Source organism: Triticum dicoccoides, chromosome 4B, assembly GCF_002162155.2.
Source record: "Triticum dicoccoides isolate Atlit2015 ecotype Zavitan chromosome 4B, WEW_v2.0, whole genome shotgun sequence".
NCBI lineage: Eukaryota > Viridiplantae > Streptophyta > Magnoliopsida > Poales > Poaceae > Triticum > Triticum dicoccoides.
The window spans coordinates 613,504,388-613,511,178 of record NC_041387.1 but is presented as its reverse complement, the minus strand read 5'-3'; the positions used below and the strand labels follow the sequence as shown (position 1 = coordinate 613,511,178).

Here is a 6,791-nt window from a genome sequence, read left to right as displayed (position 1 = left end):
TTTGTTTCTTTCTTGGTTTTCTTCTTTTCTCTTTTTTTTGTCTGTTTTCATCGGTACTTATTTGTTCAACACGTGTCTACATTTTTTCGGCACACAATGTATATTTTTAGTTTACATGTGAAACAATTTGTTGATACATGTTGAATATTTTTTGAATACGCGATGTATATTTTTTTCTTAAATACATCTTTCAAAGACTTTTTTGAATACATAGGAAACATTGTTATAAATACAGGGTGAACACTATTTTAATGGAAATAAACATTTTTATATTTTTCGTATACATCAGGAACACTTTTTATATGCGTTTTACATTTTTTAAATACATGAAACATTTTTCATATACATCTGAAACATATTTTGTGTACATGCTGAACATTTTTTAAACACATGATCAATATTTTTGTTAAATGATTTTGATGTCTACTTTTTTTATATACACTATACATTTTGCATGCACAAGGAAAACTTTATTACACATGCTTAACATTTTTCAATACATGATTAATATTTTGTCATACATATGTTTTCTATATGCCTATTTTTCACACACACACTGTACATTTTATGTACACATTTGAAACATTATTTTTATACACGGATAACATTTTTCAAATACTCCCTCCGTCCGAAAAAGCTTGTCCTTCAAATGGATGTATCTAGCACTAATTTGATGCTAGATACATCCATTTGAGAGACAAGGTTGGGACAAGTTTTTTCGGACGGAGGGAGTACATGGTTATTTTTCAAATATATGTTTTTGATGTCTAGTTTTTTCAAATACAGTGTACATTTTTCATATATATCACGAACATTTTATATACACATTGAACAATTTTTAAATGCAGGTACGGTGACAGGACGCATGCATCCGGTCTCCATCCCTCGATAGCTTCGTCCCATGCTTGCTCTGGCTTGCCAGCAGACTTCGGAGGCTCGCCGAACCTAGCCTAAAAAACAAAAATGCTAGATTTGCAGCTAACCCTAAAAAACAAAAAGGCTAGATTTGCAGCTTCATTTTTTATTTTTATTTTTCCGGGAAGGATTTGCAGCTTCATTAGTTCAAGGTAGACAAACTTGATTCAGCCAACCGTATGATCCGAATTGTATTCCAATCATTATTATTAATCAATAAAGCTAGGAGATTGAACTAAACATTAAAATCATAGGCTCGCCATTGCGAAACTCCGAATGCACGGGTTCAACTGTTTACGGATTAGTACGTTATTGAAGAAATATACGGTGTGAAGCACCAGTGGTCTAGTGGTAGAATAGTACCCTGCCACGGTACAGACCCGGGTTCGATTCCCGGCTGGTGCAAGTTTTTCTTGGCAGTCAAGCAAAAACTATCATTGTTTCTTTGTCTTTAAGTAAGATAAGATGATGATTTACACTTTATTATGCTCTGCTGATGCACAGTTGTTTTTTGCTGCTGGGCCATTCATTCAGCATACCAAGATGGCAAAATATAAGGGAATCTCTTACAGCATTGCCCGTTGCTAGCTAGGGTCTATAGCGTGCTTGTAGTTGCTACTTCCTGTGTGAGATTTGCTCTTAACATGCGACTTGTAGCATACCCTGTCTTTTAATTTCTGCAGCTTTGATGCAACTCCGACACAAGTCGTAAGAGTTCAGATGGAATGTCATACTAGCACCAAACAGTTTTCTCAGAAAAGGTGCTAATGGAGCATAATTACCTCCCTAGATTACCCAAAATGAGCACTCACTAACACAGCAGTACAGCTTACATGCTATTAAATTATTATTTTTGAAACAAGATTACATGCTATTAATACCAGCACTTCAAATTTAGCACAGGTTATGTTGCATCTCCGAAGACAAGAAAACCGTTATGATTTGCCTGCCGTAGCGATCACAAGTTGTGTTGCCTAAGAAAGGGATTCTTTGATGGACTCCAATTGCCTGACGATATCTCCAGTTAGCATTCTGCGCGTCGGTGTTTCGTCAGAGCACCACATTCCCAGTTCGAGCAGCGATGTCAGACAATCCATCTTTTTCTTCCTTGAAATATCATCCGCGGTCTGGAGCTCATCTTGGAGCCGCTTGTCGATAACATCCATCATGCTATGACCCAGAGCTTGCTCAACGTATTCACGGAGCCTCAGTCTTTGTCTGAATATGATGTCTGTGGGCCTCTTCCCAGTTACAGTTTCTAGAACAAGAATCCCGTGACTGTAAATGTCTCCGTTTGTTGACACCTTGTTTCCAGCCCCATATTCTGTTGCATTAATTGAACGTGGATGATAATTAGACATATTAATTCCAAAGTGCATTCTCTAAGAAAAAGGTTACCAAGGGCACATATATTAATTTAAGGTAATTATTGATATCATAACAAAACCATATAGAAAATCACAGAAGGCACAGAAATTATTCCATCTGCATATCATACGTTTTGCAGCAACATGCTTTATGAAGGACTAAGGAGCAATGAAGAAAAAGCAATGCTTGTAAATAGATATTCTCTCCGTCCCAAAATATAAGAACGTTTGTGACACTACCCTCCGCCCCAAAATATAAAAACGTTTTTGACACGTGTAAAAAACGTTTTTATATATTAATTACAAAGTGCATTCTCAAGAGAAAGGTTACCAAGTGCACATATATTAATTTAAGGTAATTACTGATATCATAACAAAACCATATAGAAAATCACAGAAGGCACAGAAATTATTCCATCTGCATATCATACGTTTTGCAGCAACATGCTTTATGAAGGACTAAGGAGCAATGAAGAAAAAGCAATGCTTGTAAATAGATACTCTCTCCATCCCAAAATATAAGAACATTTTTGACACTACCATCCGTCCCAAAATATAAGAACGTTTTTGACACGTGTCAAAAACGTTCTTATATTTTGGGACGGAGGGAGTAGAAAATATAAAATTATTGGGCTAACCTGGTGCAGCATAACCAATTGTTCCCCTAAATCCCATCGTGCTCGTTGACTGTTGGAAAGATGAGTTTATTGCTCCTGTAAGTCCCATCGAGCTCTTTGACAGTTCGAGAGATGAGTTCTCCTCGACAGAAAATTCCCAGCATTGGCTTGCAAGTCCAAAATCTCCAACATGGGCTACCATCTCAGCATCTAGGAGCACATTACTTGGCTTAACATCACAATGTACAAAGAAGTCTCCTTGATAGCTAAGATAATCCAGCGCACAAGCCACATCAAGTAGTATGGTCACTCTAACACACAGGTTCAGTTGCTTCGGCTCTGTTTGCTCGGGATGTAGCCACCCAGCTAGGCTACCATTGGACATGAATTCATAAACAATTGCTTTGAAACCATGCCCTCTAGTATCAAAGGTTGAGCAGATCGTGACTATCTTGACAATATTTCGGTGCCGGATGTTTCTAAGTGCTTCACATTCGGCGGCGAAACTCTTGAGTGCCTTGGGAGTTTGAAGTTTCAGTACCTTCACAGCGACAATTGTTCTATTGCCTACTTGGTCATATAGCTCTCCCTTGTACACAATCCCAAACGATCCAGAACCCAAAAAGTTGGCTGCTGAAAACCCATCTGTTGCATTTACCAGCTGTGAATAAGATAGCTTTGGATGGCTTTTCATGGTTGTAGGTGAAAGGGTTTGTCTTCTATTTTTCTTGTGCCGCATGCTAAGCTTGTACAGTGTTACAAGCACGACTAGTGTTGCAATGAGAGATAGAACAATAGGAACCGCTAAAAGTTTGTGTTTCCTGTGTGCTATTTGAGAAGAACAGGGAAGCAAATGCAGAGTAGGTATTCCACCACAAAGTTCAACGTTGCCTTCGATTGAGATTGAAGTAGCATTTGCGAAGACACCAAAGGTCGGCACTTCTCCGACAAACCGGTTAAGGGAAAGGTTCAGATACTGGAGCATGCTGATGTTGCCAAGGAACTTGGGTATCTGGCCTGACAAGTTGTTGCTTGACAGGTCAAGAGTTTCAAGATCCTTCAGTTGATTCAGGGTTGATGGGATGCTACCATTCAGGGAGTTGTTTTGCAGATAAAGACTTTTTAGAAATCGACACTCTCCAACGGTGGTGGGGATTTCACCAGATAATTTGTTTGACTCTAGATGCAATTCTGCTAAATTTTGCAGGTTCCCGATTTCTTGTGGTATGGATCCCTCTATATTATTGTGTGACACATCAAGTACCATCGAGAGTGTTTGGATGCTGAATAATGTGCTGGGTATGGGACCAATGAAACTATTTGCTGAAAGACCTAGTGAGGAGAGCTTTGCCAGGTTTCCAAGTGTGCTTGGTCCTACCACTGAACGCGTTCATGTCGAGCCGCAAATCAGATAGTTCAGTAAGATTTCCTATGGCCGACGGGACCAGCCCGGCCAACTTATTTGCAATGACATAGAAACTGGCCAATTTTGGAAGCCTTCCCAATGAAGAGGGGAGACTTCCCGTGAAGAAGTTGTGCGACATGTCGAGCTTTTGTAAGTTGATGAGGTTACTAATACCCTCTGGAATGTTTCCTGTGATCTTGTTGGACCCAAGTTGAAGATCATACAGTGACGTGGAAAGGTTGGAGAGTGAATCTGGAAGAACACCTCCAAACTTATTACCATCCAATCCCAGCAGTCCTAACTGGGAGCAATTAGTTAATTCGGTTATGAATCCCCAATCTCTTGGCTCATGAGCTTCAAACAGATTGTTGCCGAGAAGTAGAATGCTGAGATTTCTTAACCTGCCGATATCACGGGGAATGATGCGGGCGAAAAGGTTGCTGTCGAGCTGAACTAGAGAAATGTTGGAAGCATTTGCTATGGACACCGGGAAAGGGCCATGGAACTGGTTGTTGTTGATTTGGATCTGGTGGAGATGGGGCATGGCGGCGAATGCGTCGGGAGGCATCCTGCCGCTTAGCCTGTTATACATGACGGAGAACAGAACGAGAGACGAGAGGTTCCAAATGGAGGTAGGGATCGCCCCGGTTAACTGGTTGAACTCGAGGTTGAAAAACGACATGCCGCCCGGCAGCCCGAGAGACGACGGGATTGCTCCGGACAGGCCATTGTGATGGAGGCCTAGCTCCTGGATGCTGGTGAGGTTTCCCAGCGCGGCTGGGATCTCGCCGGACAGGTTGTTGAAGCACAGAGACAGAACCTGCATGGAGCGCAGCTCCGCCAGTGACGGAGGGATGTGCCCCGTGAGGTTGTTTCGGCAAAGGTCCAGCAGGGTGAGCTTTCTCAAGGTGGTGCCGATCTGGGCGGGGATCGTACCTCGGAGGCTGTTCCTGCCCAGGATGAGCGAGGTGAGGTTGGTGCACCCCGCCGCAATGGCCGCGGGGATGGCTCCGGTGAGCAAGTTGGCGCTCAGGTTGAGGGAGCGGAGACGGCCGAGACGGCCAAGCTCCGGTGGTATGTCACCGACAAGCTGGTTTCCACCGAGGTCCAGCTCCGCGAGGCCGGACAGATTGCCCAGGTGCGGCGAGATGCGGCCGGAGAGGTTGGACGAGCCGAGGCGCAGCGCGACAACCTTCTCGCGGCTGCATGCCACGCCTGGCCAGAGGCAGAAGTGGCTCGACGTGTTCCACGATGCCAGCGCCGGCGAACCACCGTCAGAGGTCAGCATGGACTTGAAGGCGAGAAGCGCGAGCTCCTCGGCAGCCGGGCCCGGAGGAGAAGGTGGTGACCCCGGCAGAGCATGAGAGCTTGGGAACAGCAACGAGAAGAGCAGCACCAACGGCATCATGTGAAGAGACATGGCTGGCGAGAAGAGGCGCAATTTACTTGGAGCTAGCAAGTCTAGCAGTACATCTACAGTGCTATGATTTTTGTGGGAGAGCGCATCTATAATACGCTAGTGAGGTCGTGACGAAATCTGCTGGTAGGCTACGCGCGCCAAGTGTTTGCTTAACGCGGAACAAACAACTTGGTCAAACAATTGGTGGGACGTTGCCGCGGCCATTTTCGCAGAATGTCGAGACTAGTAATTCAATTGGGAAGGTTATTTTTAAGCACTGTTATAGATCTTGTAATCAAGCAGGACATGTGCTAGCTTATTTTTGTTATTATAATAAGACATAGCTGGTTGGACGAGTCTCCTGACATTGTTGTGGGCAAGCTCATAGACGATGTAAACCTATTTTGAGTTTCAATAAACTAGTTAGGATGACCTTTCCTAAAAAAACAAATATCGCCAAGTTGATGGATGTCTCAACGTCCCCTGCCATCATCATCTAGTGGATGGACGTTTCGACGTTCTTTCGGTTTGGATGCATTCCCAGTACCTGTCAAGTGGGCAGATGTTTCGGCACATTGTTATTAGGCGTGTCTGAAGACAGATACATCACACCACTCATAAATTTGTAAATATGCGATTCAATTTGACTACTGTGCTGAACACGGCACAATGATGTAATACAAGCAATACAAGCGGCGTGTTGGAGTTCCGTGTTGGAACTGACTTCTATGAGTTTAACTCGTTTCCCCGCAAAGTTTTTTCACTAAAAGGACGCATCCAAAGAGTGGCCGTTGACTAGTCAGAGCACCTACAACCAGGATTGGCTAATTTCGATTCTCAAACGTCCGCGGACGTGATCGGACACGTCTATTTCAAACATTCATTTATGCATGAATTAACCATGCTCCCTACATCCTTTCCAAATTATCCGGTCAAATTCATATGATTGGTGGGGACGAAGAGAGAAAGAGAGAAGAAAGTATAAATAAAGAGAAAAGATGGTCCGGGGTAGGACCATGGAGGACTACTCGGATATCCCCATATCCTCCCCATATTTGATGTGGATATGGTGATTTGCGGAAAGCCCG

The 6,791-nt window shown here is 43.1% G+C and overlaps 1 non-coding gene and 1 pseudogene across 1 annotated transcript; one reads left to right on the top strand and one right to left on the bottom strand.

The window, feature by feature from the left end:
- Positions 1 to 1,249: 1,249 nt before the first annotated feature.
- On the top strand, positions 1,250 to 1,320 carry TRNAG-GCC. Its single transcript has one exon. It is a non-coding gene; the product is annotated as a tRNA-Gly (tRNA).
- A 418-nt stretch (positions 1,321 to 1,738) lies between these two features.
- LOC119291769 lies at positions 1,739 to 5,751 on the bottom strand (annotated as a pseudogene).
- Between the last annotated feature and the right edge of the window lie 1,040 nt (positions 5,752 to 6,791).